This window comes from Muscardinus avellanarius (genome assembly GCF_963383645.1).
Source record: "Muscardinus avellanarius genome assembly, chromosome: 16".
In the NCBI taxonomy this organism is placed as follows: domain Eukaryota; kingdom Metazoa; phylum Chordata; class Mammalia; order Rodentia; family Gliridae; genus Muscardinus; species Muscardinus avellanarius.
In genome coordinates this window covers 63,452,295-63,475,294 of record NC_137802.1, presented here as the reverse complement: position 1 = coordinate 63,475,294, position 23,000 = coordinate 63,452,295, and positions in this window count along the sequence as shown.

Here is a 23,000-nt window from a genome sequence, read left to right as displayed (position 1 = left end):
GGAATTTTCTTTTCTCTAGTTGTCTGTTTTCTTCCATATCAAATTAGGAAAGAAATTTAAAAACAATGATTATTAGTTTGTCACCCACCACCATGTACTTTTATTTCTTCTTGATGGCTCATGAAAATGAAGGTGCTGAAAGAACATGGAGAGAGCAGGAACATATTTTCCACAAAATAGTAGTTTTCCAGATATGGAATCAAGAAAATAAATAATAATAACCACTCTGAAGAATTCCCAATTACAGTGATATTTTAGTGATATCTCCTCTCTTCTCTCTCTTCTCTCTCTTCTCTCTCCTCTCTCCCCTCCCTCTCCTATTTTTTTAGTGATATTCTCCTCTCCCCCTCCTATCCTATGCACATAAGAATTTCCTATGTTAGGTAGTAGCACAGATGAATTTAATATTAAAAAGATGGAATATTAAATGTCAACCCTCATTTACTTGTTATCTTTCTAATTATAAGTACAAGTTTTAAATAGAAGAACTGATATGGCATTGAATTGCCTCAAAAAAGGCTAATCAAAGCAGCATATCATCTTTGTAATGATTTGATTTAGAATGTCCCCTTCAACCTTATGGGAACCAGGCAGCCATGTTTTAGGTGGGCTTGCTTGCCAAGAGGTTGGGATTCCCTGGAAGTGTGGCCTTAGTATTATATATGGTCCCTCCTCTCTCCCTCCTCTCCTCTCTCTACTCTCTCTTTCCTGTCTATCTCCTCTCTCCTCTCCTCTCTCCTCTCTCTCCTCTCTCTTCTCTCCTCTCTCTCCTTTCTTTCTCCTCTCTCTCTTCCTCTCTCCCTTTCTCTTTCTCCTCTCTCCTCTCTCTTTCTCCTCTCTCCCCCTCTATCCCTCTCTCTCTCCTTTCTCCTCTCTTTCCTCTCTCTCCTCTTTCTCCTCTCTCCCCTCCCTCTCTTTCTTGCTTAAAGCCTCTATGACATGAGCAGAGCCCTTGACTTCTGCCTCTCTCTCTTCCTACCACCATGCCTCAACCTCTGCACCTGACATGGACTGAACCTCTCAAATCTCCAGAACTTTGAGCAAATAAATCTTCTAAGTTGTAGTGGTCAGTTGTTTTGAATTGTGGCAGTGAGAGTGCTGACTGAAACACCCCCCCTTCCATGTCTCCAAAGGTATACTTACTCTAATTCCTTCCAAATTATTTTAATTTATAAAAATAATGAATAAAGTTGTGAACTGACCCAATTATTGAGTTAATTTGGGATTTAAACCAATATAATAGGGATGACCATGTATAAGTCTCATAAAATAGGGCACATAATCTATAGCCACATAAGTGAGAGCTTCCATTCCCTACCACATATACCAATTCAGCTATTTTCTTCTGCCCCATATTTCCTTCTTCTAATCCTAGTATTCAGGCCAAGAAATATAAGTGGAAACTAGTTTATAATAATGGGAATAATTTCAGGAGTCCATTTGCATAAGTGAACATGTGTGAGTTTTCATCTTCTGGCTATACAAAAGAGAAATGCAGATGGCCCAGGAGGGAAAGGGGTCTATTTTTGTAGAAAAAAAATTTATTTTGAAGCACACAAGTCCATTGGGCCTGTTTGAAATGTGATTGATGAAGAGGTTAACCACCACCATATACCTTTTTCTCTTCTTGAAAACTCACCAAAGTGGAGGTGTCATGAGAATGCAGAGTGGGGTTGGTGCTATGGAGAGTGCTAAAGAGATCAAGAGAAGCCAGGACCACATTGATTTTGGACTAGTCATTGGTACAGCAGCCCAATGTCTCCTCCTACTTTGGTGAAGTTGACACAATTAAGCCCTTCCATTTCTCAGGCCACAAACTCAAATATAAGCACCTGCCCAGAGTTAGAGCAATCCAAATCATGGAGGCTAAATCTGGGAAATTCTACTTGAGCAACGGAGAAAGATTTTCCTTTAGATTTTTCTGACTGTCATGTTGGATATATGGCCCCAGAGACGCTGACAATGGGGAAATCCTAAAGAAATCAGCGGCAATAAAAATGACATCCTTTGAGCCTAATTCAAATGCTAATAACAAAGTAGTCATAAGCCTTTGCAAATAATCCCTTGTAGTTAAGGTTAATTGGAATACAGTTTTCAATCACTTATAAGGGGAAAGAAATCATGTATCTGGGACTCCCAAAATGGTACCAGTGTAAATCATTTAGTATTATTGGCCACCTGAATGGCTACTTATCTTTATAGTCATAATGAGTGCAGGTACCTCCTACAGACACCTATACTGAAATGAGGGCAGCTACAATCAAAGAATCTAGGAGTCCAAACAGCAAGGTATATCGAAAAATGTAAAAACCTTAAAAGGAAATAGAAAATCACCAGGCCATTTTTCTCTACTCAAATGTTTCCAATGGAGTCTATTAGGTATAATAATTTAAGCCACACTACCAAGAGAAATCATTATAGAAAACATATATAAGCTGAGTGTGGTGACCCATGCTTGTAATGCTTATAATCATGGTACTTGGGAGGCTGAGACAGAGAATTACAGTTTTATGAATAGCCTCAGCAACATAGCAAGATGCTGTTTCAAAACAAAACAAAAGGGATAGAGGTGTAGCTAGGAAGTATAATGTCCCTGAATTCAATCTCCAGTTACACACACACACACACACACACACACACACACACACGCATGCACACATGCACACACACACACTAAAACCTATGTAATTATCATCTATCTATTTACCTATCTGTGCATACATTCTTAATACCAAACAGGGCTACATGACACCATGAGATCTGGTCATGTCTGTTTAATGGATTTAAAGCCCAAATGAATCCAGTAAGAGGGACTCTCTACTTGACCTGAAAACCACAAAACTTGGAAAAGTAACCCCCCAGTACAATGACATTTACCAACTTTTGAAATGCCCCAGCATTAAAAGTAATAATTGATGACAGTGACCATTCTAAGTAGAAGGATAATAAAAGAATTTTGGTAATAGAATCACCGAAAAATGAAGAAGTATCTGTTGATATTTGTAGATCTGAAACTCAGGTGAGTAATTTGAAGTAATATCTTGGAAATTAAATATAAGAGTTAAATCAACAAGAAAATATTGATCTATGATGTAAACACAGCACAAATGAATTCACACAAAGTTAGAAAACAGAATGTTTGTCGAAAAAAAGGCAAAGTATCCTGTTATCTATAACAAGATACTTTATAAAGCTTTAATAACAATTTTATAAAGGATACTTTATAAAACTTTATAACAACTTTATGAAAAAATGTAATGTGGATATTGTCTCCAATGTGGTCACCCAACAACAATTTGTTCCCTCCCTTTATATGCTGTGCCCCCATCAAGTCCTTCCCCTTGAATATGACCTGGCTTTAGTAACTGATTTTACTAGTAGAATAATTTAGAGTGATATTTGAGGACTTCTGAGGCTAGGTAATAAGACGTCTGGCTGTTTATACCTGGGCCTTTCTGTACTCTCTCTCTCTTGGAAAGCTCTTATGGGGGATGCCAGCTTCCATCTAAGAAGTCTTACTGACTTCTTAACTACCTGAAAGCACCATACTGTGAGGTAGCCCAGGCCAATTGTGTGCAAAAGTCACATGGAGAGGGAGTAGAAGGAGGGGAGGAAAAGGGACCAAAGAGGACAAAAGTGGTAAAAAAAAAAAAAAAGAGTGGAAAGGACAGAAGAAGAGATACATGCCCACTGAGCCCTATCTATGCCAGCCATTCAAGCCCAAGTTCCAGACAGATGAGTTTAAAAAAGTATCTTGGACATTTCAGCTGTGCAGATGTGTCATGGAGAACTAAGAAAGGAACCAATGCTGGGCGTGGTGGCTCACGTTTGTAATCCCAGTATTCAGCAGGCTGAGCCTGGAGGATCATGGTTTGCTGACAGCCTCAGCTACTTAGTGAGGCCCTCTTTCAAAATAAAGAATAAAAAATAGAGCAGGGGGTATAGCTCAGAGGTTGAATGGCCCTGGATTCCATTCCCAGACCCACAGAAAGAAAGAAAGAAAGAAAGAAAGAAAGAAAGAAAGAAAGAAAGAAAGAAAGAAAGAAAGAAAGAAAGAAAGACCAATATTCTATACTGAGGTCCTAATCCTGCCATCCCAACAACTCCATCCATTTGAACAATTTACCTGAGGCCCCTGTCAACATGGTGAATAGATTAAGTCAACATGGCACCCAGATCAACAATCCCAAATGTGTCCAGTTCCAATTCCTTATACATACAAAAAAATGATGTTCATGATAAAGTGGAAGTTGCTTTATATCACTGTTAGAGTGCTGTGATATGTAGAATTAGGTGGCCAGAAGAACAACTACCACCTAAAGTCAGTATTTTTTTGCCTGAAATGAGTACTTTGGAGATGAATAGGTGCTCTGTGATCTACGATCTGCTCAGGAATCAGGGTATTCCTAAGTTTCATAGAAGCAAAGTGAAAACTTGAGATGCCCGGCTTTTTAAATTGCCACAGTGTATTTTGCTAAAGCAGGAAAGCAAGTTGATGTTTCATCAAACACTTAAAAGAATAAACAAATGAAAGCAACACCTATAAACCTAAGCTCTCAGGTATAGTCTGGAAATATTAAAATAATTAGAATTGATCGGCAATTGATTACTTAGGAACAAACTTCTCCCACCATCTGTTTTAGTTAATTTGGCCAATGTAACACATCTGAAGCAGTTTTGCCAACACAGGCTGTGTTTCTGATTTTCTAAACTTATACTACCTTTGACCTTTATGATTAAAATCTAATTAAAATGTGGTTATTTTTAAAAGGTAGAGATGGTGTAATGGTCTCTTCTACTGAAGTTGTGACTAATTGTTAACCTTCTTAACTTGCTGATTCATTGCCATGTCTTTCATTTCAACCTTTTTCAAAGCAGAGTCCAAAAAATCTCAGATTGCAAAACAAACTCTGCTTAAAAAAAAAACAAAAACCTCACTTTCATTGCGTGATCAAAGCAATCTGAAACACTTTTACAGAACTTGAAAGTCTAACCTAAAATTGTGAACAAACTGAATCTTTGATTCAATTACTCAACTTTTCAATTTAAATTAATTAACTAGGCAGGCGTGGTGGCGCACGCTTGTAATCCCCGCGCTTGGGAGGCAGAGACAGGAGCATCCTGCAGGTTTGAAGCCAGCCTCACTGGCTTAAGAGACCCTGTTTCCAAATAAAAAATATAAAAATAGGTCTGAGAGTGTAGCCCAGAGGTAGATGGGTTTCCAGGAACCCCAGTACCACCAAAAAATAAATAAATAAAATAAAATAAAAATAAAATAATTAACTAACCAAGATACAGATTTTATGGCCACTAGCTAACATACCTAGGTAAATTAGATGCCATAATGGTATTTAAAATAATTATAAAGCAGGGCCCATGGCCAAGAAACTTGCAGTGTAGTTGAGGAAAACAAAATTGTGAACATAAATCCAAAGTGATTTGAGAGACCTGCTTCTCTCTAGTAATAGAACTCACCCATAAATAGGAGAGGAAAGTCTTCTAATCCAGTAAATACCACAAGGATTTTTCCAGTGTGCTACAAGGTACTGGTTGGCCTTTCTTTCCGAGCTAGGAAGAATCCTTAGACATTATTAAATGTCTCTCTTCTGATACCCTGGACCATCAAGTTGCCTATCAAGAAACAGCCATCACAGAAACTCCCACAGACATTTTGACATTTCAGATTCATTTTGAGACCTTGGATTTGGGGCTCCAGTCTGGTCCCATCAAGTTCTCTGTCCATGGTCCTCAGTTTAAATTTTACATCTGTTCTGAGAAGTCATTAGGGCCTCTTGTCAATCTTGGTTTCCGCCCCTTCAAGAATGCTCAGTATCTCCTTGAGGTATTTCCCAGGGAGTCTCTGAAGTTAATTCTTTGCATGCTACATGACTGTATTTGAAATTAGATCACTGCAAATATGCTGTGCAGATTTGGCAAAACAGTTCACAGCCATATTCACATAAAGCATTGGCAAATACAATTTTACTTATTAAAATATAAAAAGCATTTAAGAAGATTTAAATATACTTAAAATGAACTTGACTTCCCAAATGAATTAGAAATGATTGTGTATTATCTCTTGAAAAATGTTTTCCTTTTAAATGTGACTGCTTAAGAAAACTTAAGCAGAGGTTAGAGTAAAATAGACAAATTGGTATTGCTTTGATGTCCTTAAAACACTGTCTACATTTTCTTCAGTTCCTTGCCTCAGTAGCTACACACACACACACACACACACACACACACACACACACACACACACATTCCTTTTGTAATTGAATTAATTATTTTTGTTTTCAAATAAATGTCATTACCTTTGATTCTTCTCTCCAGGCATAGAAGATGAAGAAACTAAGATAAATGGTTGTTGTTTTCTTAATGCATATCCTTATAAAAGTATTTTGGGGTTAACTATTTTAATGAAAAGATTTCTATACCCCCTCTTGCCCCATCCAAAAAAAGAAAGAAAATAAGGAGCATGGTGACACACGCCTAAAATCCTAGTACATAGAAAGCTAAGACAGGAGGATCACAGTCTCAGCAAAAATAAATAAAAATAAAATGGAATGAGAGTGTACCTTAGAGATAGAATCCTTCTGGGTTCAATCCTCAGCACCAAATAATAACAATAACAATAATAATGGTAATAACAATAATAATAATCATAATGGTGATGGCATCAGTCCTTTACCAGCATCTATAAAGTTACAGAGAATTAACTTTATGTTTTTCTCATTTACCAGATATTAAATGTTCAATGTAGATTTTAGGCTTATGAAAGAAGTTCAGATTTTGAAATAAACCCCAATGTACACACTTAAGATCCTTTTGCTGACAGTTTTGTACAGTGAAAACATTTGACTTGAAGCACAAGACTTGAATATATTTCTTCCACCACTTATTCTTTTCTCATCTATTTATTTTTCACCAATCTGGCTACAACAAAATGTAGTCTGAACAAATTCCTCATTCCTGAGCTAGCTTTTACAGAATATGGTTATCAATCATCTCACACTTTCTGCTTGTTGACCTGTTTTTCCACACTCTCTTGAGTAAGAATAGAATTAAGGAAAGTGTTTTGTTAAGACCCAGAGCATCATATATTGCTTTTTTAAATATGTTGTATTGGGTACCTGAACCTTGCTATGCTATGATATTTGAGATGTTTTTATTTCCTTTAAATCTAAACTGGATCTTTTGAAAGGAACAAAGGCCTTAGTAGAAGAAAAAAAAAAAATCATGGTCCCAAGAATGGGTAAACATTCCAGCGAGGTTCTTGTTTTTCCCCCAACAGGTCTGCCCACCCCTCCCAATTGCATTCTTGTGAGAATAGTCCCAAAGTGAGTCACAACAACAAAGAAAACAGAAAGTTTCTCAACGTGACACAGGAAGAATTTTTTTATTTGAATTTGCATGTTGTTTGTATTTTTAAACAGGAACTGGAAGAAAGGGGTTTCACTCTCACTGGGTCTATCCAGTCATGAGATTTTTGTAAGTTTTGCTGTTTTCCCAATTCCCCTTAGCAGTGGATATTTGGAATGGGGGACTATGACTCAATTTCCCTTCCTTTCATCTCACTTACTCTTTTATCCCTCTTTTCCAACATGCCATGAGTAGAATCTTTGCCAGTATTGATTCCAAACTTTGGTTCTAACCACATCACTCCACCAATCCCTCCCAGTCTTGAGAAGTCCAAGTTTCCATCTTTTCACATTTCTTCCTAGCCCTTTCTCATTCTCTGCTCAAATTGTATCCTCTGTTACTCCCCTTGCATGTTACTGCCTCAGCTAACCTTCTCTGTGTGCCCTCTTGCCTAAAATAATATTTTTCTAAAATTCTTCATTCCTTTCTCCTTCAGTGTGTGCTCTTTGGTTCTATAAATAGCTACTCTGGATTTCAGACTAGTTATAAATAACTAGTCTGAATTTCACCTGGAATTATTCACCTGGAATTCAGGCCTGTGCCCTCAATTATTGTACGTTGTACATCATCTACCACTAATTTTCTAGTGCATAACATACTGCCTGGTATGGAGAGGCATCCCATAATTCTTGAATTAGCATATGAATAAATTATGTTTGCCTTATTGCTGCTGGTTTTATTAACATTCATCTTTCCTTGGGTGGTAGATAATGAGAGATCTGATTGCTCTGGTCTGGTCCTGCTGACAATATCAGTGAGTGATGAACACTTTTGAAATATTATCATAGGGCATCATTGTGTATAAACCCAGAAGAGAATGATAAAGGGACTGTACAGCAGGTTAGTTGAGTGTGGGTGAGGAAGGAAATAGAGATGTTAGACAAAGTAGGAAGACAACCATGAAAGCCGTGTGGTGGGGGGAAATGACTAAACCCAGAATCATTATAATTTCCAACCTCCTTTTAGTCAAGTGATCCATCCCAGAGTTGCAAGATGAAGCAGGAAGATGTTACAGCGTGTGGGAAATCCTGGTGAGATACAAGGATGGGAGCCCTGTTAACAGAATAGAGGAAATGTAGGAAAGAGAAGTTTAACTTGGTGGAAATTCCAGGTTCCCCCAAAAGGAAACCTGAAGGATGCCTCCTCGGTTCTACTGGTGTCTGTAGGATTGGACCTGACATTTACTTAAATACTTCTTGGGTTGACATTACTCAGGGATATAGAGGAAGGCAGGCTCAAAGTCAAGCCTGCGAGCTAAATAATTTAGAGGGAAAAAAACCAAAAGTGAGAATGACAAATAGCTCTTCAGCATTTCATTTAAAATTTTTCTTTGAGGCATGTCTCCGCCCTCTGACAGTAACTTTGATTAAGGGGCTGTTTAAAGGCTCAGCTTCCATTTCTTAATCTTCAAAATGGAGGAAATAGGGATTGCCCTTTTGCTCATTTGGACTGTTTGGAAATTCAAATGAGAAGCCAGTGAAAGCCAAAAAATAAATTATTATTGTTTTGCTATTATTTTCTCGAGTTGGGATTGAAAGTTTCCATTAGTTCAGCCTAGAAGTTAACACAGCACCAAACATTATTGTGTAAAACTTAAAAGGACAAGCAAGTGGACAGTGTTTTTTTTTAAGCTACTCTTCAGAGGATCGGCTAGGCCCACTCACGACTTCTGACATTATCTATGGAGGAGCCTCGGTTGTCATTATAAAAGTGATTTCTCCCATGTACCTGGCATGACTTTACCTGTTTCTTTCAACACACACACACACACACACACACACACACACACACACACGTGCGCGCGCACACACACACACACACACACACACACACACACTTCGGTTTTAGATATTTTATAAAAGTGTGGTATTGAGGATTATACCCAGGGGCATTCTACCTTTGAGCTACACCCCCGGCCCTATTTTCTTTCTTCTTTTTTCTTTCTTTTTTGCCTTTCTTTCTTTCTCTTCTTTCTTCTTTCATTTCTTTTTCTCTTTCTTCGCAGTACTGAGGATGGAACGCAGGGCCATTTTACCTTCAAGCTACACCTCCAGCCCTATTTTTTTATTCTTTATGTTTTAAAAGGGTGTCACTGAGTTACAAAGGGCCTCACTAAGTAGCTGAAGCTGTCCGCGATCTGTGATCCTCCTGTCTCAGGCTCCCAAATGCTGAGATTACAAGCGTGCGCCACCACGCTTGGTGTGTGTGTGTGTGTGTTACTGGGATACTGGGGATTGAACTCAGAGGCATTCTACCTCTGAACTACACCCCCAGACTGATTTTTTTATTCTTTAATTTGAAACAGAGTCTCACTAATTTGGAGAGGGCCTCACTAAGTTGCGGAGGCTGGCTGTGAACCTTTGATCCTCCTGTTTCATCCTCTCAAAAGTGTGCATTACCACGCCCGGCTTATTTTTTTTATTTTTGAAATCGGGTCTCATTAAGTTGCAGAGGACCTCACTAAGTTGTTAAGATTGGCTACAAACCTGGGACCCTCCTGTCTCAGCTTCCCAAACACTGGGATTGCAAGTGTAAACCACCACACTTGTTGTATTTTTTATATAACTTTTCAAGGCAAGGGAGGCTAACCAGCTCACCCACGGTGGTGCGAGGAATTTTATTCCAAGCTACCTGATTTCACAGACAGTGCATGCCCACAAACACAAGTCCCTTCAAAATTCCTTTAATTGAATAGAAAACTTTCTTTTAAAAAGGCTATATAGAAATCCAATATGAACCAAATGGAGCTCATCCTTTGAAAGGGGAACGAAAGTGATGAAGAGATATCCCCTTTGTGCCCCGTCTTCTTCAGAAACTCCACCCCACCACCAATGCCACCATGCCCCAGAATACTTCCAGTGGTCTCTTGGAGTTCCTGAAATATACTTTGAGATATCTATTTCATAATATCATATTCTTGCCTCATTTTTTACATAATCTCTCTTCCTAAGACTGAAATACAAGTGTCATCCACTGGAGTAGGAGGGTCGCATGGTTTAAGGAGAAGAATTGCTACTTAGTAAGCACTGATCTTTGGACAAGTGTGCTTCTTTTTACATCAGCTCCAGTGGCATTCTCTGTAGGTTACTTAAGAAGATTTACTCAGTTCTCGTCATGGGCAAAGTACAGAATGAGGGTGTGTTGTAGTTCTCGGGCATTTCCTATTAAATGAGTGACATGTAAGAAAAAACTGGTGTGTGGTACAATTGAAAGAATCCTAGTCTGGGAACTCAAGCCCTGGCTATCACTTCCTGGATGTGTAGTCTCAAGAAAGTCACCATCATATGAAAACCTAGATTTGAGCCAGGCGTGGTGGTGCACGCTTGTAATCCCTGCAATTGGGAGGCGGAGACAGGAGGATCACACAGGTTCGAGGCCAATGCGATGTCTTAAGAGACCCTGTTTCCAAATAAGAATATATAAAAGGTCTGGGAGTGTAGCCTGGATGTAGAAGGGTTTCCAGGAACCCCAGTACAACAACAACAACAGCAACAAACCTAGTTTTGTCATTTGTGGAATCAGGTTGCTGAATCACGTATTCTCCCAGTATTTTTCAAAATCTAGAGCCCTGAAGATATGTGAAGAATCGTTTCTGTCTTGTTTGTCCCTATTGTCCAACCCAATTCTCTGTCCTAGACAATCTCCATTAATGCCTACACTGTTTTATTTTCTTTTGTCTTTTTTGTATCTTTGTGGGGGGGGGCTGGTATTGGGGATTGAATCCAGAGACATTTTACCTCAAAGTTACATCCCCAAGACTATTTGATTTTATTTATTTTGAGACAGGGTCTCACTAAGGTGCTGAAGATTTTGCTAAGATGCTGAGGCTGGCCTTGAACTTAAGATTCTCCTGTCTTGGCCTCTGAGGTACTAGGATTACAGGTATGCGCCATCATATCTGGCGTGCCCATTCTTTGTTATACATGGACCTGTCGAGTGGTCTGCTGATCAGCGTTAAATGGAAGTCTGATTGAAACAGCTTCCCAAATTCTATGGTGTAAATATTACCACCATAGCTAATGTCTTGCTGTCAGTATGAGGTCATGAATGCTGAGCAGCACATCATTATATAGAATTTCTGCCACATGTGTAAAATAGACATAGATAAACTGAAGAACAGAGCCAATGGTAAAATGTAGCAAAAATAATTAGGAAGTGACAATATTTTAGTATTTTTTGCCTTTGCCTATAATATAATCTATACAACATCATAAAATTCACTTTTTAATAGCTATATTAGCCATCTTTCTATTACAATCACAAATATTTGAGTTGAGTAACTCAGAAAGAGAAATGGCTTATGGTTTCAGAGGTCCGAACACCCATTGCCTCTTGTTGCTTTTAGACCTGCAGTTCCACATTGTAGCAGAAATGTATAAAGGAGAATATTCGCTCACTTCACAGCCATTAAATAAAACAAGAGAATTAGACTGGGGGTCCCACAATACCCCTCAAGAACATCTCCCCAGTGATGGTAAAGACCTCCTACAAGGCTCTACGTCTTGAAGGGTCCACCACCTCCCAAGAGTGCCAACCAGGTAAACCAAGATCTTAACACATGCGACTATGTGAGACATCCCAGACCCAAATTACCATGTTCATTGTATTCTCTTTCTCCTTCTCTCTTCTCCCTCTTCTCTCTTCTCTCTTCTCTCCTCTCTCTCTCTATTTCTCTCTCTCTCTCCCTCTCTCTCTCTCTCTCTCTCTCTCTCTCTCTCTCTCTCTCTCTCTCTCCTTCCCTCACTCTCTCCTGAATTCAGTTGGGTAATCTATTTCAAGTCTTAACTGAATTCTAGTTCTCTAATGCAAAACAATAATATAAATCCAGGAATATTTAAAAAGTCACTTATAATGAAACAAAACCATTTCATCAACTTAGAGGGACTGTAAGCCTACAGCTCCATCTTCTTGGCTTTAAAGTTCCACGAAGCTCAAGGATTTGACAGAAAATGAATTGGAGCACAAAACTACCACTATAAAAACACTGGCTGCACCTGTGTTAGTTCCATTCCATTAAAATAAAGTTAAGACAACAAAGAAGGGTATTCTGGGCATTTCTGCATTCCTGGCCATTTTCTAATGATTTATGAAGCTGCCCAGTGACTAGGAAAAATATATTTGAGAAAGTAAATGTTATGAGTTAAGAAAAAAAGAAATATAAAGGTGGTGATAAAAGGATTATTTTTGAAATGTTGTTCGCTTTCTCAACCTTACCTTTTATTGTTGTTGGACACAATTATGATACAAACATACTCAAATATGTATATAATATAAACATATATGGGAATCCAATTCATATGGATGAATAAAATATTAAATATCAAATTCTTACTTTAATTAAAGAAATTGCATAAAAATACTTCTAAGAAATAATAGCTATTTCCTCACATTCAGACCCTCTAATCTACCACCACCTGCACTATATCCCCAGAAATATCTCCATCATGATTACAATCACTCTGCATAATTGAAACTTCATAAAATTTCACTTGGGAAAATATAATTATTTGTCATATTTGCCTCCATTACTATTTATAAATATAATAAGGCATTAAAAATTGCAGCTCTGTTTGTACAAGGAGACATAGTTCACAGAACTCCTCACAACCCACATTTGCAAAAAAATAAATAAAAATAAAATAGTTCTGGCCTAATGAGCAACTGCTGACAACTAACATAAACATTTACACTGCACATTTGATAAAGAACCATCAAGCCAGGAATACATGATAATTATGTAACACTCTAAAAAGCTTAAATACTAACACAGGCCCAGGGGGAAACACACTCTAACTATGTTGACAAACGTTTTTTTATTTGACTAAAAGGTTAAAACCTTTTTTTTTACTTGGAACTCAGAATAAGGCATGTTTATTTATTTTAGAAAACTTCCGAAGGTTTCTGTGGACATCACGTTTGTGTCAATTTTTAGTTGTGGTGCACCTAAGGAGAGGTAGTTTAATACTTGGCTTTGGAACCTCCACAGTGAGTACATTACCCAGAATTATGGAGGCAGGTGTGTGGTATACATATCACCCAGCTACTGACTTTTCTTAAGCAAAACAGGACCAAACAGTAGGAAGTATATTGCTCCTATTTGATAAAAACATGACTTAAAATGTATTTATAGTATAAAATTGGATTCAAGGCTGTTAACACCACCATTTGAAAGATGGGAAAAGGGAAATATGTATAAGACCACGTCCAGGAAGAATAATAGAAAGGCAGGTGTATAATAGAAGTAGATTTGGAGTTCATCAGGCCTGGATTCAAGTTGAATGGCCTTGGATACTTGACTAAACGTGTTTTGTCCTGAGCTTTCTCATCTACCAAACAGGAAAATAACGGCCCCGAGATCAACAGGAACCAATATAAGAAAATAATGCAATAATAGCTACAAATTTCCTAGAAATTGACCCTTATGGAGATTAAAAAAAAAAATTGTATAACAATCTCCCACTTGCGATTTTTTGTTAAGTCCACGGATATGATGCACCCACCTTGGAATTTCGATTGAAAAAATACTTGAGAGCTAGAATTGTATACAGTACTGTGTCATTCTGTAAAGAATGGGATAGTTGAAAGTGGTTGAAAGCAATAGTCTGGAACTAAAAATGGAAAGATTGGGCAAGATATTAAAAACAAACCAACCACAACAACCTCCCAAGTTGTAACAAGAATTGGGCAATAGAAGGGTGGCCTGAGTCACCACCAAGAAAGAGGATTCGGTGCTAGGTTAGGAAGTAGAAGAAACCATGCTGGAGTGACTACAGATGGCAGCTGCTCAGGGTTGATGATATGAAATGGTTTTTCCAATCCCTATCCAGTTTATTTTTATCTCTCTCATGAAATGTAAAATAATTCACATGACAATTTGATTGAGTCCTTATGGGTACCATTTCTATTGTGCAAGACAGGAACATTTAGGGTAGCCAGCTTTTGCCAAATGGTAACAGAAGATGGCCAATATGACTGCTGCGAGTCGAGCAGAGTATTGAGCAACGGCTCCGTGAATCTGGGAGAAGAGGCCACCAGTGAAGAATGTCCAGATCAAAATGTTTCCCTGTCATCGTCAGAGTTGCCTCTCATGTGTATCATTCATGGAGCTAATGAAGGAGGAAGTAATAAAAGCTCACAGGGCAGAGCCTGATCAGTACCCTTGGGTCTGTAGTGTGGGGTTTACCCTGCTGGGAGGATCTTTTTCCTATCTGAACAGAACCCTAGGAGCACTCATGTGCTCCCAAAACTTAACTCTTCCTATAGCAATTCCTGAAATCTGTAGGACCTATGTAAGTGGAGAAAGAGTCATTACTTCCATGTGCTACAGGATTACTACATGGTACCTGCCACAATCTAGATGAGATTTTCTTTTTTTTTACAGTTCATCTTTTATTTTTTTAATATATTTTTATTGGTGCCTTGTAGTCAGACGCCTTAATGGAATAAAAAACTTGTGGGGCTATATATGCACACATCACCCAATTAGCCTTTATCCAATCCCCATCCCATTCCCTCCCCCTCCCTTTTTCCCATGCTTGATTTAGTGATGGACTTTGATAGGTAAGATTTTTAATTCTCTCGGGGCTGGAGGTGTGGCTCTGTGGTATAACCTTGCCTAGCTTGAGTGAGCTCCTGGGTTTGATCTCCAGCCCCCACATGCAGAAACACACACACACACACACACACACACACACACACACACACATTCATGCATGCACAGAAGCACACACACACATACGCATGCAGACACAGAAACACACACACACACACACACACACACACACACACACACACACCTCCAAAATGTCTAAAAGACAGTGTAGACCCAGCTTTAGACAATCTGTTCCTAAATGTGCTTTGACTTTGGAGAACTGTTAAGAATTTTTATAAAAGCATCATCATTTCAGTGCTGGCTAGCTCAAGCAGTTTAAGTCTCAAATGTATGGTAGAGAGTGAGAATAATTAAGAGTTATGACAAATAAGTCCCTCCCATTAATTCCCAGGTACAGGCTGTACTGCTGTCAGGCAATTTCATAATCTCATTTGCACATCTGTGTTTGTTTAATATTTGAGTGTGCTTGGATGTGCTTTTACGAACGGCTATCTATAAATCCCCATCCATTAGGTAGCCTGGACTTTTACAAAGGGATCCAAAGACGTAGCGAGAAAAATATTTTGATAACAATTCTCTGTTTATAGAAAGCATTTTTCCCTTGCCCTTTGAGCAACTCAAAGTACTTTTTTATTAAACCATTATAGCACGTCTATAAGGTAGGGAGTCAGTTGGAACCAGTAGCTCTGTATTCTACAAATGAGCAGTTGAGTCGGCATGAGAGTATTTAAGGAACAAGACCCAAACTAAGCCAGCTAAGTTTTCTTGCTCTCCACACAGGTATTACTAGTACACAAGCCAAGTAAAACTTGAGTTTAGATCCACTGCAAGGAAACGAACATCTACCCTGCAGAATGTATTTCCAATGCATGTCTAGTAAGTTCCCTTCTCAGATGTTTTCAATATCATTCTAATAACAATATCATGGAGTCCCCACTTCTCAGAAACAGGGAAATTTCTTGGTAGATGATTGAGAGATAAGACTTAAGCAATTAATCACAAGAATGTGAGAAATGCCAACGCATTTGTCAAATTCACATTTTCAAGGAAGATTATTGTAAAATTCACTCTGCAAGGCATGCATAATGATGCTCACCATGGGTATGTAAATGTGTGTGTATCTTAAGTATAAGACAAAGTGACTTTAGGTAAAACAAGACAAGACTTCCAATTAAAACAAGAGAAACACTTTGAATGTCAGAATGGAAATCTCTAGAATAATTTCCAAGAAAGATTGCTCCTAATATTTTCTGGGCCTAATGTAATAGTACAAATAAAACTATAGTTTATATTTTATCCCCACACATTGACTAATTTACCTTCAAAAGTGACAAATTTAAAAAAATGGGTGAAGGGAGCCGCGGAGTGGAGCGGCTGGAGCGGCGGCGTGGAGTGGCCGGAGCCGCGGAGTGGAGCGGCCAGAGTAGCCGAGCAGAGCGGCCAGAACAGCCGGAGCGGAGTGGCCAGAACAGCCTGAGCAGCCAGAGTCGCGTCGCGGAACGGCCGGAGCGGCCGGAGTGGCCAGACCCGTGGTGCAGAGCAGTCAGAGCCGCGGCGCAGAGCGGCCGGAGCGGCGCGGCCTACATCTCCCCTAGCAGCACCAGGCTCCAGAGAGGTGGGAGACTCAAAACAGAGCTCAAATCCAGAGAGGAGGTACTTTGGCCTCGCGGCCTAGGACGCAGAAGCAGCGTCTTACTGCTGGCGGCAGCGGGAACATCTAAAGCTCCCAAGGGCCGGGCACAGCACAACTGGCAAGGACTCAGAGCGGAGTTCAAAACCAGAGAAGAAATACGCCGTGGCAGTGGTGTCAAATTGCCAGTGGCGGCAGCAGCGAATCCACCGAGTTCACTACAGCTCCATCAGCGCACTCAATAACCGTGAGTCAAATTGCGGCCCCTAGGGGAGAAATCCCAGTACTGCACTCCCAGGGACTTGCGCAGATAGTCTCCCTGGGTCGGAGATTTTAGCAGTGCAGCCCAGTGGGGGAGTGGCAGTGGCAGAGATATCATACCATAGTCACAACTCCCCACTGGAGAACGCCCAACTTGGCACTCCCCACGGTCTAAGCAGCCTTAATTGACTCCCTGGGTCTGAGACTTTGTGATACAACCCAGTTAAGGAGTAGTGGTGACTGAGATACCACAGACACGAGATCCAGAGCATCTTAAGTGAACTTGTAGTGACTCAGGGAAGAACCCAGAGAAGGCACAAACTTCCAAAATCATGGGAAAGAGAAATAACAATAGAGCAGTGAATGCCAACTACCCCACACCATCAGAATCTGATAACACAGAAACCCAAAGATCTCTAGAAGATCAAATTAGGAAAATAACTTTAGAAATAATAGAGGACTTTCGAAAAGAATTTAGAGAGAGTCAAAAAGAGATAAAGGATGCAATTAATGAAGTAAAGGCCTCAATTCAAAGTATAAACAACACATTAGACCACATGGAGAATAGAATCTCGCTTCTTGAAGATGATCATTCTAAAAATGAACGCATAGTTTCTAATTTAGAAAAAAAAACCCGACAGCAGGAATTTGACATTGAAGAAATATGGGCCCATTTCAAGAGAGCTAACCTAAGAATAATTGGAATAGAGGAGGGAAAAGAAGGTGAAACCAAAGGGATCAACAATCTCTTCAAGGAAGTAATAGCAGAAAATTTTCCAAACATAGAGCAAGAGGTCGATACACAGGTCCAGGAAACTTATAGAACTCCCTTTAGACAGGATCAGAGAAGAGGATCCCCACGCCACATAATTGTCAAAATGACTAATGTGGAAGCCAAGGAGAGAATCTTAAAGGCAACAAAAACAAAAGGCCATGTGACATACAGAGGCAAACCAATTAGAATCACTCCAGACTTCCCAAACCAAGTTATGAAAGCCAGAAGGGCTTGGAGTAACATATTCCAAACTCTGAAAGAAAACAACTTCCAGCCAAAAATTTCCTACCCAGCAAAACTATCCATCAAATTAGATGGGGAAATAAGAAGCTTCCATGACAAACAGCAACTGAAGGAATTTATGTCTTCAAAACCAGCGCTAGAGAAAATACTCAAGGAGATTAACTGCAAAGAGGAAATGGGTAATACACGCCAGAACCAAAGAAACAAGAATTCCCATCCAGCAGACAACTAAGCAAAGAAGAATAAACAGTATCTTAAACAGAAATAAGATCTTAACATGTTGGGAATTAAAAATTATCTCTCTATAATCACACTGAATGTAAACGGCCTCAACTCCCCAATAAAAAGACATAAAGTGGCAAAATGGATTAAAAGCCAGAATCCATCCATCTGCTGCTTACAAGAAACACACCTTACAAGTAAAGATAGGAACAAACTCAAGGTAAAGGGCTGGAGCAAGGTAATCCATGCTAATGGCACTCGAAGACAAGCAGGATTAGCAACTATGATATCAGACAAGTTAGACTTCAAACCCAAACTTATTAGAAGAGACAAAGAAGGTCACATCTTACTGGTAAAAGGAATAGTCCAGCAAGAGGAAATAACAATAATCAACATCTATGCCCCAAACATAGGGGCAGCTACTTTCATAAATCAAACTCTTTGTGATATGAAGTCACACATAAATCCCAACACAATAATACTGGGAGACTTCAACACACCTCTCACAATACTAGACCGATCGTCCAGACAAAGGGTCAGTAAAGATGTCTCAGAACTAAAGAACACCATTAACCAAATGGACCTGTTGGACACATATAGAATATTTCACCCAACTACAGCAGAGTTTACATTTTTCTCAGCTGCTCATGGAACCTTCTCCAAAATAGATCACATCCTGGGACACAAAATGAGCACTAGCAAATTTAAAAAATGTTACATACTTCCCTGTGTCATTTCAGACCATAATGGAATGAAACTAGAAATCAACTATAAGAAGACCCAGAAAAACAACATAAACATGTGGAGACTGAACACCACACTTCTGAATGAAGAATGGGTCATAGAAGATGTAAGAGGTGAAATCAAGAAATTTCTAGAAACAAATGAAAATAAAGAAACAACATATCAAAACCTCTGGGACACTTTGAAGGCAGTATTAAGAGGAAAATTTATAGCACTGAGTGCTCACATAAGAAAAACAGAAAATCTTCAAATAAATAGCCTTATGACACACCTCAAAGTCCTTGAAAAGCAGGAACAATTGAACCCCAAAGCCAGCAGAAGACGGGAAATTATTAAAATTAGAGCAGAAATTAACGAAATAGAGAATAAAAAAACAATACAGAAAATCAACAAAACCAAAAGCTGGTTTCTTGAAAAAATTAACAAGATTGATAAACCACTAGCCAACCTAACTAAAAAAAAGAGAGAGTCAACCCAAATTATGAAGATAAGGGATGAAAAAGGAGACATTACTACTGACAGCGTAGAAATCCAGAGGATTATCAGAAACTACTTTGAAAAACTATACTCCATCAAAATGGAAAATCTGGAGGAAATCGACAACTTCCTAGATAAATACAACCTTCCTAAACTGAGTCAAGAAGATATAGAACACTTAAACCAACCAATAACAATCAAAGAGATTGAAATAGCAATAAAGAGCCTACCATCAAAGAAAAGCCCAGGACCAGATGGTTTCCCAAGTGAATTCTATAAAACCTTTATAGGAGAACTAATCCCAATACTACTCAAACTATTTCGGGAAATAGAAAAAACCGGGACTCTCCCAAATACATTCTATGAAGCCAACATCACACTAATACCCAAACCGAATAAAGACAGTTCAAGGAAGGAAAACTACAGGCCTATATCTCTGATGAACTTGGATGCAAAACTATTAAACAAAATACTAGCAACACGCATTCAAAACCACATCAAGAAAATCATTCACCATGACCAGGTAGGGTTCATCCCAGGGATGCAAGGCTGGTTCAATATACGAAAATCAATCCATGTAATTCATCATATAAACAGAATCAAAGACAAAAACCACATGATCATCTCAATAGATGCTGAAAAAGCATTTGATAAAATTCAACATCCATTTATGATAAAAACACTGCAGAGAATTGGAATAGAAGGAACATATCTCAACATTATTAAGGCAATCTACAATAAGCCCACTGCCAACATCATATTAAATGGGGAAAAACTTCAAGAATTCCCCCTAAAAACTGGAACGAGACAAGGATGTCCACTATCACCACTTCTCTTCAATATAGTACTAGAGACTCTAGCCAGAGCAATAAGGCAAGAAAAGGAAATCAAAGGAGTACAAATAGGAAAAGAAGAACTTAAGCTTTCACTATTTGCAGATGACATGATACTATATTTAGAAAACCCAACAAACTCAACCAAAAGGCTTATAGAACTGATCAACAAATTCAGCAAAGTATCTGGATACAAAATCAATCTTAAAAAATCAGAAGCTTTCCTGTACACCAACCATAAATCCACTGAAAAAGAAATTCAGAAAACACTTCCACTCAGGATCTCCCACAAAAAAATAAAATACCTAGGAATAAACTTGACCAAGGAGGTAAAAGATCTCTACAAAGAAAATTATAAAACACTGAAAAAAGAAATCGAAGAAGATCTTAGAAGATGGAAAGACCTTCCATGTTCATGGATTGGCAGAATAAATATCATTAAAATGGCCATCCTCCCAAAAGTGATCTACAGATTTAATGCAATGCCCATTAAACTACCAAGATCATTCCTCACAGACATAGAAAAATCAGTCCTTAAATTTATCTGGAATAACAAAAAGCCCAGAATAGCCAAGGTAGTTCTCAGCAACAAAAACCACGCAGGAGGAATCACAATACCTGACTTTAAACTATACTACAAAGCCATTGTAATAAAAACAGCATGGTACTGGCAAAAGAACAGATATATAGACCAGTGGAGCAGAATAGAAGACCCAGAAACAAGTCCACACACTTTCAGCCAATTGATTTTTGACAAAGAGGCCAAAAACATACACTGGAAAAAAGATAGCCTCTTCAACAAATGGTGTTGGCAAAACTGGTTAACCATATGCAGAAAATTGGATGTTAATCCCACTTTTTCACCCTGTACAAAAGTCAACTCACGATGGATCAAAGACTTGGAAATTAAACCAGAGACTTTGAAGCTCCTTGAAGAGGGCATAGGTCCAACACTACAACACATAGGCACAGACAAACATTTCCTCAACAAGACCCCAAAGGCACAACAAATTAAAAGGAGAATCAATACATGGGATTGGATGAAACTGAAGAGCTTCTGTTCAGCAAAGGAAACTATCAAGAATCTCAATCGAGAGCCAACAGAATGGGAGAAGATTTTTGCCACCTACACCACTGATAGAGGACTAATATCTAGAATATACAGAGAACTCAAGAAACTCAACACTAAGAAAACAAAACATCCAATAACAAAATGGGCAAATGAACTAAATAGACACTTCACAAAAGAAGAAATTCAAATGGCCAATAAATGCATGAAAAAATGCTCAACATCACTGGCAATCAGAGAGATGCAAATCAAAACTACCCTGAGATTTCACCTAACTCCAACTAGAATGGCCATCATTCAAAACACAAACAACAACAGATGCTGGCGAGGATGTGGAGAAGTGGGAACTCTAAGACATTGTTGGTGGGATTGCAAATTAGTGCAACCACTTTGGAAAACAGTATGGAGAATCCTCAGAAGAATGGGAACAAATCTACCATTTGATCCAGCAATACCACTGTTGGGTATCTACCCAAAAGAAAAGAAACCAAACTACCAAACTAATCCATGTGTATCTATGTTCATAGCTGCACAATTCACCATAGCCAAACTATGGAACCAGCCAAGATGTCCATCAACAGACGAATGGATTACAAAACTGTGGGATATGTACACAATGGAATTTTACTCAGCCATCAAAAAAAACTCAATTACATCATTTTCAGGGAAATGGATGGAACTGGAGGACATTATGTTAAGTGAGATTAGTCAGGCACAAAAAATAAGAAATCAGATGCTTTCCCTAATTTGTGAGAGTTAGGGAGAAATGGGTCATAGGAGGAACTCTTGGAAGAGGATCAGTAACTTTTAACTCTGTTTACATTGTCTTTGGATATACAATATTTTTTTTTATTTTTTAGGGAGTTTATTTACCCTTTTGTTGCCTATGCCATTGAAATCATATCCAAGAAATCACTTCCAATTTCAATGTTGTGAGGTTTTATGACCCAGATTTTCTTCTAAAAGCTTATAGTATTAAGATTTATATTTAGGTCTTTTATCTATTTTGAGTTAATATTTGTATATGTGTTAAGTAAGGGTCCAATTTTATTCTTTTCCATGTAATTATTATTTTTCAACAATATTTAGTTAAAAGACTAGTATTTCCTCCACCAAAAATTCATGGAAACCTTGTCAAAAATAACTTGACAATGTATGGAAGAATTTATCTCTAGGCTTTTATTTAGCTCCAATGGTTTATATATCTGCCTTTAGAACAGTACTACACTGTTTCAATTATTGTAGCTTTATATGGTTTGAAATCAGAAAATATACATCTTCTAGCTTTGTTCTTCTTTGAGATTGTTTTGGGTATCTAGTGTCCATATTCCATATCAGGATAGATTTTTTCTGAAAAATAAATAAATAAATGTATGATAGTTTTACCTAAAAAAAAAAGAAAAAAAAAAAAGAAAAAAATAGTCTCTGGTAAGAAAGAAAGCAAAAAGAAATATTGAAATGTTATCTTTAAGGCATCAAGAGTTTGGTACCAGACAAATGAAACTGTTATGTGAGATTATCAATGTTAATATTGTATAAATTGCTATAATACTAGATGTCAACCACTAAGCCAAGCATGGGAAGGAGGGATGGGGAGGGAATGGGGTGGGGATCGGGTAGGGGCTAACTGGGCGATATGTGCATGTATGTCTACAAAAGTATTTTCTTTATACCACTATAATGTATGAATACATTGCACCAATAAAAAATAA